The sequence below is a fragment of the Lates calcarifer genome, linkage group LG12, assembly GCF_001640805.2.
Source record: "Lates calcarifer isolate ASB-BC8 linkage group LG12, TLL_Latcal_v3, whole genome shotgun sequence".
NCBI classification, from domain to species: domain Eukaryota; kingdom Metazoa; phylum Chordata; class Actinopteri; family Centropomidae; genus Lates; species Lates calcarifer.
This window is the reverse complement of record NC_066844.1, coordinates 11,556,268-11,566,487: the sequence shown is the minus strand read 5'-3', so window position 1 is coordinate 11,566,487 and position 10,220 is coordinate 11,556,268. Positions and strand designations below refer to the sequence as shown.

Sequence of the window (10,220 nt, the reverse complement as noted above, 5' to 3'; positions counted from 1 at the left end):
CTCTATGGTTATATAGAATAACTATGGCATGTTTAGTAGCATCAAAGAATCAAAGAATGATTTTTAAGAGACTTTCCTGGACAGTTGGGCCGTGTTCATGCAGATTCCAACTAGGGTTGTCTCTATATAAGTGCTTCCTCAGTATGTTCTTAGGCCCCACTTATGTACACAAGTTTATCTGAGACAACACATGTACTTGCTTGACAGTGGACCATGAAAGGTAGCCCCGTTCATGCAGGCTCTAAGTAACATTTACAGTGTTATCTGTCTGGAAGCGTCTGGAAGGTGAGAGAGGGTGTCATCCTCAGGCACAAGCACTTCCACACCAACCCTGCGTGAGATGTTCACAGTCACAGGTGTCAAGGATAATTGTGTTGTCAAGAAGGAGACATTTTCCTGTGCCCCTCTGCACCTGGTGCCTTATAAGGAGGTGCTTGTATGCCCCTCTGAACTGGCTTACATTGGGTGGTTGTTATAACCTCCACGCGACTGCAGAGAAGAACAGCTCCTGACTGAGCTTGTAGGTCAGTAGGTATCGGCATGGAGCGGCTGGTTGCCCTACCAGGTCTTCATAGATGCCAATCACACTTCTGCAACATGCAATAAAAGCATGTGTCTTTTTCTGTGTGAAATGCACATGTACAAGTCTGTTGTCTCTTTCTTTAACTTTGAGCCCACTGAGAAGTGACTCTGTTCTAAAATACTTTTAGCACAGTGTTTAGTTGCTAGCTTGATGGGTGCTTTGTGTCCTTTTCCAAGTGGGTTGCGGCCTGATTACGAAGTCAAAGGCCGCATCAATTGTGCGCAGAGGGAGTGAACTGTGGCTGCACATCCACTGAACTGAGGATACTTAAGCTCTTGCTCACAATACTCAAGGGCATCAGCCACACTGGTGCTAAAGAGCTGGGCTGCAAGATGGACTTTTATTTTCTGATTTTGCCACTGAATGTGTGTAATTTTTAATTTGTTGCCAAGACTCAAGCCCCCCTCTGCTGAAGCTTGTGGAGCTCATCAATGTACTGTCACCTTATTTCCTGGCCATCTCTCTCACCAGAACCTCAACAGATGAGAACACATTCCTAAGAAGTTTAAGCATGTGACATGGATCCAAGAGGACTTTTGTGTGTTCGCCTCAGGATGGAGAAAAAAAAGATGTCAGTGATGTCCAGTTTGGCACCAAGCTCCTTGATCACTGGGAAGTTTTGGGACGGTCCATCACATGTCAAGGAGACAACCTGAACTCCATGAAGCCTAATAGGGCAGCATGAGGCTCGCTCTCTGCTCCTGTCATGCTGTTGATAAGAAAGTAAGCAATGGCGATCTTCCAAGATTAATTGATTGCAACAACCATGAGGACCAATGCTTGTGTTGCCATAACATTTTCTATCTCCAGCGCCAATGTCCACACAGGCATGAATTTGGTCTCCACCAGTTTTCTTATGAATGTACATTTCATCCATCATTAATGAGCAAACTGTGTCTTTTCCTGCTTTCTTCTGCTCAGCAACATGACTTTTTAAAGAAGTGAATGAAGCAACAGTAAATCCAGGATCTGCAGAGATGCTACTTTACCATTTTCATATTGTCTGAGGATGAGGCAAAGCCAAGTGAAGCTTCTCTCGAACATAGTCATAGGTCTTGGGACAGTAGAAGTGCTGTGTAGTGGCAAATTGCTTCAAGTTTTTAGAAAACACTGACTTACTCTCTTGTATTTCCTGAAAGATCTCTCTTGGAACATCATCAAGGCCATCAAGAAGAGTGCCACATTCAACTTTCACCTTCAGTTTCCTTGTCTGCTGCCTTTTGAACTTCAGCTTTTTGCGAACTGCACTTAGCTTTTCCTCTACTGAAGACGCTTTCCTTTTAAAGTGTTCTTGGAGACTCAGAGATCGTGTAGTAGTGATCACTCAGAGAGTGGCTAAGCTGCAGTCTTTCTGAAGAGGTTGCACAGGCTCTGTGCAAACAGTTGAATATAGCGTCAGAGAGAGTTGATGTTGCATCTTCTACAGTTGGTATATGAAAGGCTCCATGTAGGACAGAGAAAATTGTAGGTAAGATAGACTTTATTTATCCCACTTGTGGGAAATTCACATGTTACAGGAGCAAGAAACAAGGGTGACCAAGATAGAAAGAATAAAATAAAAATAAAAAATATAAGAAAAGCACAGAAGTACAAATTAACATAGTAAAAGTAACAAGTGCAGCAGTCAGCATTGGAAAAAAAAGTATCTGTAATAAATAGAAGATGTGCAGTTGTGAAATGTGCAGTTATAGGCAAAAATGGTGATAATCAATGAGGTAGATGAAGATGTGCAAAAATAAAGTGACCAGAAAGTGGAGTCCAGAGTGCAGGTTTATTGTTTATTGTTGGGTCAGTCTGGTGTTGTACAGTCTGATGGCTGTTGGAATGAATGACCTGCGGGTAGCGCGCCTTCTTGCACCGTGGATGCAGCAGTCTGTTGCTGTAGGAGCTGCTCAGGTCTCCCAGAGTCTCATGCAGGGGGTGGGAGGGGTTGTCCATGATAGACGTCAGCTTGGCCAATATCCTCCTCTCACCCACCTCCTCAATGGAATCCAGAGAGCAGTCCAGGACAGAGCCGGCCCGTCTGACCAACTTATTCAGTCTCTTCCTGTCTCTCTCTGAGGATCCACTGCTCCAACAGACCACTGCAGATGGTGGTCGTGGTCTACAAGGTAATGGCTACTGTTTCTTTAGGGCAGTCAGTCAGGCTGTTGTTTGTGACTTGAAACCAAGGTCCCATTTTACAGGGGCCAAGCTTTAAGTCTTTAGCCTTGTTCATTGCCAAAAATTACTTATAGGTCTTCAGAAATCATCAGGAAGAGTCAGAGTTCAAGGCAGCAGAGTGTTTATTGCTGGCAAAAAAAAAGACCCAAGAACAGTTCTCAGTGCAGTTACGTTACACAAGAAGGGTTCTGAAGAACAATATTTTGGTGTCCCTCTTATATACCTCTCAGGGCTATGGTTTTCCACGCCTGGGCATGCCCTTCTTTTTCTGAACACAGTTTCTCTATATTTCACACCATTATTTCTTAACTCTCCCTTGTAATATTTTAAAATTAAGATTAAATTAAATTATGTTTTCCTTCACACATACATATGCTTATTCCACACATGATATACAATGCATGTAGTGCACACTAACAACTATTTCATATGGTGACCTTTAACATACATCATTATTGTTTTGTCCTTCAAACAGCGTATTCTTAATTCTGTTCATCTGCAGCATTGCTCAGTTGTAGTGGCACTCAGAAGAATCATAGGAAAATTAGACTTGCTGTTGTCAAGCAGTTAGAAAGCTGTCCTGTGGCATATGAGAGTATTTTGAGAAGTGAGGATTCCTCAGTGTCAGAATACCTCAGCATTTCAAGGATGCACTATGTTGGCAGTTGGGCTACAGAAATGGAGATTCAAGCAGCAGCAGATTGTTTAGGTGTAAATATAGTTACGTATTTTAATGATCGCTTTCTTGAATATAGTTGTAAGAACAGTCAGTTGTCAAATCAGGGAGTGTATTTTGGTAAACTGCAGTGGTAACCATTATGAGACTGTTGTTTGTGTTCAACAGCATCAAACACAGACATGTTATGGTTACTGCAAAGTCAAGGTGTTTACTTCTAAAGGATACAATGTTATACAGCAGAGTAAAAGTAGTGTTGTAGGTGTAGATACTTGTGTAGTGGACAAGGATTGTAGTAATATTGAATGATGTGTGTAAGAGCAAGGCAAGGAGAAGTGAAAATAGATGTAGTTCAAATAGTAATTATAGTTATTCAAAGTTTTTGAAAAGAAAAGGTTCCTCCAAAGAATAAGTACATACAATTGAAAGATAGGGAAATTAGCAAAAGGCGATATAAAGAAAATGTTTTTCATGAGGAAAAGAAAAAGGAAATTAGTAAAATGAAATATAAAGAAAATGTGCTGCATAGGGAAAATGTGAAGGAAATGAGCAAAAGGAAATATCAGATTGATGAGTTGCACAGGCAGAATGTAAAAGTCATGAGTACAAGGAAGTATCATGGAAATTCTGAGTATAAGAAGCATGTTTTAGCAGATAATAAATTGAAAAAGCAGAATAAAGCAGAAAAATAGCAGTTTGATTTGTCAGTGGCTGGATACAGCTAGAGGTCAGCTGTGGATTTGTTATTTGTGTCATCGTAAGATTAGTAAAGGTGAGATGCCACCAGAGTTTGCAGGGAATAATTTGACAGTTCCTCCTATTCCGGCAGAATTGGCATGTTTGAATGGTTTAGAGCAGCATTTGATCACATTACATTACATATGTCTTTCATGAAAATGTTGGCGTTACCAAAATGGCATGCATGGACTGGTGACGTGTGTTCCAGCCAATATTGTACAGACAAACAATTTGTTGCCCCATTCCAGTATGGAAGGGTAAATTGACATATAAAAGACATTACAAATTTTTACAAAAATTAAAGAGGCGCTTTCAGAAGAAAACTGTAGTTTTGCTAGTGTGGAACATTTGTTCGAAAGTGTAGGAATATATCAAGCAGTGTTTGAGGCTGTGTATAAACATTGTGGTGGTGGTAGGAATACATATGAAGTTTTGAAAAGGCAGGTAAATGAGGTGGTGGATAAATCAGTATAGTAAACCATTGTTGAAATGCTGGAATGCTAATTTAGACATCCAGTATGTTGTAGATGCATATGCCTGTGTAGTTTTATACAATATCATATTTCTGAAGCAGAAAGGGAAATAGGAATTGGGAAATGCCCAGAGAGAAGCTTCGAAAGAAGGAAATGTTAATGCAAAAGAGGCATTGAAAAATCTAGGTGGTGTTTCTTTACACAACAGAGATGTTAGTGCTCAAGAGGCAGTGTACAGGCTTAGTAATATGCATTTAAAGGAGTGTTCTAGGAAGGTAGTGTTTGTACCGACAAGTGATAATGTAGTAAAGATGAGTTTGCCATTCAGTGTTTTGTGGCAGAAGGCATCATCACGTGATCTTACCACAGAAGACATGTGGATGACTAGTTTAGTTGATCGATATAAGAACAGGCCTAATGATGATGTGTTTAGTGACACGTATCTAGTTAAATTTGCATCAGAATATTGTGTTCTCAGTAAAAGTGAGAAATCCCTGAACCTGATATAGTTAGAGAATGGTTGTGGATTTGTAGCTAAAAGAACACAAACACAACCAGCAGTTGTTTATTATGCGCGGTTTTCAGAAACAAAAGATTATAATGTATAGTATAATGCAGTTGTTTCTGCTATATATGTTTGATAGACAGCTTAAACCCTCAAACTGCAAAACATTTGAGGAGTTTCATAAGAGTGGTTTTGTGAGGTTTAGGGATGGGTCAAGGCATTGGGGTTATAGAGCCATATTGCCACACCCTTGAGCAAGACCCATGTAGATGTCCTCAAGGTGGGACTCTGATCAAGCATGTCAAGTCTGGGCCAGATTGGACATTGTATATCTGAGTTACCACTCCACTGAGAAGCATCGAATCTGCCATGCTGCTACAGACACGCCCTTCAAGGAAACCTCACAATTTTCACATTGAGGCATCATGAAGGTGTTAAGGCTTTCCTGACCAAATTTGAAGTGGATGGGGTCAACCTGCTAGTAACAGTAGGTCAAAGTAAAAAAAGTCATTTCCTGTTGCCAGTGGGTGGCGCTATAACTTAATATGAAAACTGACATGGTGTGTTCAGGCTGGAACCATTATCAAACCTCTGAAAAGTGGGGCAGATTGGACAAAGTATGGCTAAGTTACAACAGCTTAAACGCAAGTTCTTGTTTCATGGTGAGACATTGAAATTTGAGGTGCCACCACAGCCATGCTCTGCGACCTCAAAACAATCTTTTGATAACATATCCTGTTGCTAGTAGGTGGCGCTATAACTTAATATGAATATTAGCATGTAGTGTGTTCAGGCCGGGACCATTATCAAACCTCTGCACGAGACCCCTATCAAATGAAAATTTTCGCCAAGCCTGGCACATGTGCGAAGATTCATGAGTTTCTGAGCACAGTTAGGCCCTTAAACAGCCCAATGGCATGGGGATTTTGAAAATTTCCAGGGGCACTATGGAGCCATTTTACAGCGCCAATGAACGACACCCCTATCATGTCTCAATTTTCCTCAGGTCTGATGCATGTGCAAAGTTTCATGAGTTTTTGAGCATGTCTACACCCTCAAAAAGGTGTGTAACAACAATAATAATAATGCTAATGAAAAAGTGATTTATTCAGAATATAATAATAATAATAATCTTTACAATTACAATGGGGTCTTTGCACACTTCATGCTTGGGCCCTAATAATAATATTAACAATTACAATAGGGCCTTTGCACGCCTTGGTGCTTGGACCCTTCCCCTCTAGAGTGGAAATTAAAGTGTGTATGTTTTGTCTTTTGCAGTTAACACACCAATATGCAGATTAAAGGTGAATTCATTAACTAATTGAAGTAATTGATTTTGTGTGCTCATTTTGATTTTTTCCAATTAGTCTTATTTTGGTGGGGGTTTTTTGTTCCATCATTAAAGCAATTAAATGAACTCTTTCATTGTGAATGGCATAAACTAAACCATTACTGACAATGACTGAACTGTTCACTGCTGTTGTTGGCAAAGGTATGATGAAATAATAACACTTTGGTGCTATAAATAACCACAGCTGTTTCTAATAGTCATGCATGAGATTGGCTGTTGTGGTGATATTGAGGAACTTTTGACATGACATTCAGTGAAAATGTGGCTTTCATCATGGACAGACAGCTGATTTGGTTGGTTGATTAGTCCATTAGTCCATATCTTTTATCTTTACTTTGCTGGAAGCATTTTCCAAGACAAGATTTTATATAAATGTGTCTACAGCATCTGTGACAAATTGTAAATAGGCTTGAAACCTTATAAATTCTCCCAAATCTTTCTTGAGGAGTTTAAGGTTCATAAATCCATGCTGTTTCTCGGGAGCAGAGGATAAAATAACAGCTTTAAAATCTTGGTGAATACCAAATTTGAACTAGTCACTTGAGGTCAGAAAAATTTATGAGGTCATAAAAACTTCTGAACTCCATCATTAGAGACATAAAACACTGCACTTTTTCTGGCAGCAACTTTGTTGTTTTAGCGAGAGATGGAAACTGAAACTCTGCTGAGGTTTTGTAAGAAGGCCATCACTACATCTGATACCACAAAGAAAGATAGCATCTCAGAGCATTCAAATAGAAACACAAGCTGTGAGCTAGTAAGAATTACAGATACTCCCCACTTATGTTCTCTAATTCAGCATTTGGCCCAGGTTTTGCTTTATCTGTGTCTGCAGTGTAGTGTGACATGAACCACTTCAGCCATTTCAGTTTGTCGTTCTTGGGTGACATATGGGATCTAGCATTACCGCTGCTACTGTCACTGTTACTGTAGCAGCCTTTGATACATTGGCCTTTTGTGAGGTGACTCTTGCATTCTCACATAAAGCTGAAGATTTAACATAATCTAAAGCATTAGAAAATGCTCCTTGGATCAGCAGCAGAAACCTATATGTGCATTTCATGGTGGCTGCACAGCATTACTGCAAAACAGAGCTATTTCATCACAAGGAAAAAGAATACATTGAGAGTCTAAATATAACCTCTGAAAAAGAGGAAAAAATTCCCTTTTCTGTAATTCACTCTGCATCTTCTCTCTTCCATGCTTTGAAGATTTCTAGAAGAAAAGGATCACAGAATCTTTTCCATGAATTATGCACATTATCATTCCACACTTTCTCATCAGAAATGTGGTGCAATGCATCAAAGTGTTTGGCAGGTGATGGCAGAGAGGATTTAGCCTGCTGTATTATGTCAGTAGACAATGTGAGCAAGCCTCCTCTTCCCTTTAGCTGTTAGAGTTCTGGATTTACCAGACAAGACTAGATTAATTCTGTGCCTTATCATGACATTTTATTGCTTGAAATCCTTTACTGCTCAGGCACTGAACTAGGAAATGGATTCAGAGTTGTCAAACACTGCATATGTCCTGAACATGGCAAACCACTAGAGGGCAATCACAGTGTGAAAGAACCATCCAGCAACTAAAGCATGCGATTGTCAGGGATGATGATGGGCTTCATATGTGGTCTCCTCTCTGTGGTCTGGTTGTTTTGTTTTTCTATATGAAAATACAGTGTGCAAAGAAAAAAACAAAAACAAAGACCTTTTAGTTAGGCTACTCTTTTTATGCTACTGTCAATAATGTCACTGGCCATTAAGACAAAACAATCCAAAGTATGTGATGTAGTGGCAGTGTCTATTCACTTTGAGTCAGAGGATTCCTAGGTTATATCTGCTAGTACATACACTTTTGCAGAGAAGAAAAGAAAGAGAAAAAGAAAAAGATAGTCTCAAGAATTACCTCAACAGACTATAGATAGCTTGTGATGCTCCATGATGTAACCTATGAAATATGTAGATTACAATGTAAGGGATATGTCAGAATAACCCTGGGCCATCTGCACATTTTAAAGAAAATCACATTTTCTCTGCTCTGATGAAGCTGCTAGATCGTCCAATGTTACAATGAGCGTAAGCAGCTTCCAGTAAAACAGAGCAGGTCTATCATTATATGACTGCTCTTTAATATTCTTAAATGGTAATGCTGTCATAGAGGATTGACTGAATGGTCCACACTGGTGCAGAGCAATGTTCCCCCTAATTTTTCATGTGTCTGAGCATACACACAAACTCCCTGAGAATTCCTTAGGCCACTGTGAGCAACATCAGACGTGCACATTGTTGCACACTGTAATTTTATGCGTTACATAGTTTTGCTGTGCGCGGAGAAAGCGGGAGCTGTGCGCGATTGCGCAGGCGCGCAGCTTAGAGGGAACATTGGTGCAGAGTATGCAACAGCACTCAAATTAGCAATTTACCAACCAAAGGTCAGGTGTGAAGGTTATTAGCACAGAGCAATGGTTAGGAAAAAATGCACAGACAGCTGTTAAATATGCATATAATCAGTTGTAGGCTGTAGAACCAGTCTTCCTCTGGGAGGAGAAAGGGCTTTATATGTGATAAAGGCCTTTGTTTTGGTTTCTGTGGCACAGCAGTTACACTATGAACATGTTGCACACATTTTAGCCTAGTGAGCCACTGATACATACAACCTTTCCCCATGCATTCCCTCCATGCCTGGAAAGGGGCAATGGTTCAGTCATTTTCACATCTTAATTATTTTATAGATTCCAGATTTTTAAACAAGTTCTCTTGCTGTAATACTTGTGCTCCCTCTGGAAGAGTTTTTTTTTAAAGGAATATTCTGATGCTGCTGCCAGTTTAATGTGCAGGTTGAAGGCTTAATAAAGTCTAATGTGGCATTAAACAGTAGTGCAGCTGTGCACACTTAAAATCCTAGTTTAAGCTTTTAACCTTGATTATATCAGCCAGTATTAAAGTCCTACACATTGCACTAATCAATATTTTTATATCAAAACTGGGCCAGATTACTATGAGTGATATGGAAGGGGTTGCTAATAATTAAAATCACACAATTATTCCAAAACTCAAATCCATAAAGCTATGGGGAACTTTCCACACCTTGTTTCCAGTTGGCAGATGCTTTCAGAGAAAAAGCTCTGATGCACTTACTGCACCTGTCCAGCACCAAATAGCAGACAGAAAAACTTAGTGACTAGCTGATGTACACAGTGATGCATTTAGCTGCTAAAAATCAGATATTTCCTTCAGGATTTGGTGGACACCGAACCAGAGATAAAGGTATAGTGAATACTGGACTTACGTTTATCAGATGGACAGAAACATGACTACAAATGAATGCTAATTGGTTCCATCTCTGCTGAATGTGTAAATAGGTAACTGTTTTATATGCAGACATATTCAATTATGAAGCTTTTGAGGGGTAGCAAATTTCAATGTTTCATCATGACACAGGGAGTTGCTGCAACTCACTGATACATTTTCCAATGTGCCCCAAACTTCACGTTGAGTAAGTCTCAGCCTGAAGTCAGTTTTCGCCTAAAATCATAGTGCCACCTGCTGGCAACAGGAAGTAAGTCTTGCGTGACAATCATTGTTTAATTTACGTGAAAGATTCATAGCCTGGTCCTCAGTTGATACAGTGCAAAATACTGCGTGCGTGGTGAGTTTTCTAAGGCTACATGGCGGATACAGGAGGTGATACAACATGTGCAATACATCAAACATACATACATACATATCCGC

The 10,220-nt window shown here is 39.9% G+C and overlaps 1 protein-coding gene across 2 annotated transcripts in view; it reads left to right on the top strand.

The window, feature by feature from the left end:
• The window catches only part of LOC108872420 (IQ motif and SEC7 domain-containing protein 2), a 188,475-nt gene that overhangs the window by 80,830 nt on the left and 97,425 nt on the right, over window positions 1-10,220 (top strand). The gene's annotated exons all lie outside the window — the stretch shown is intronic.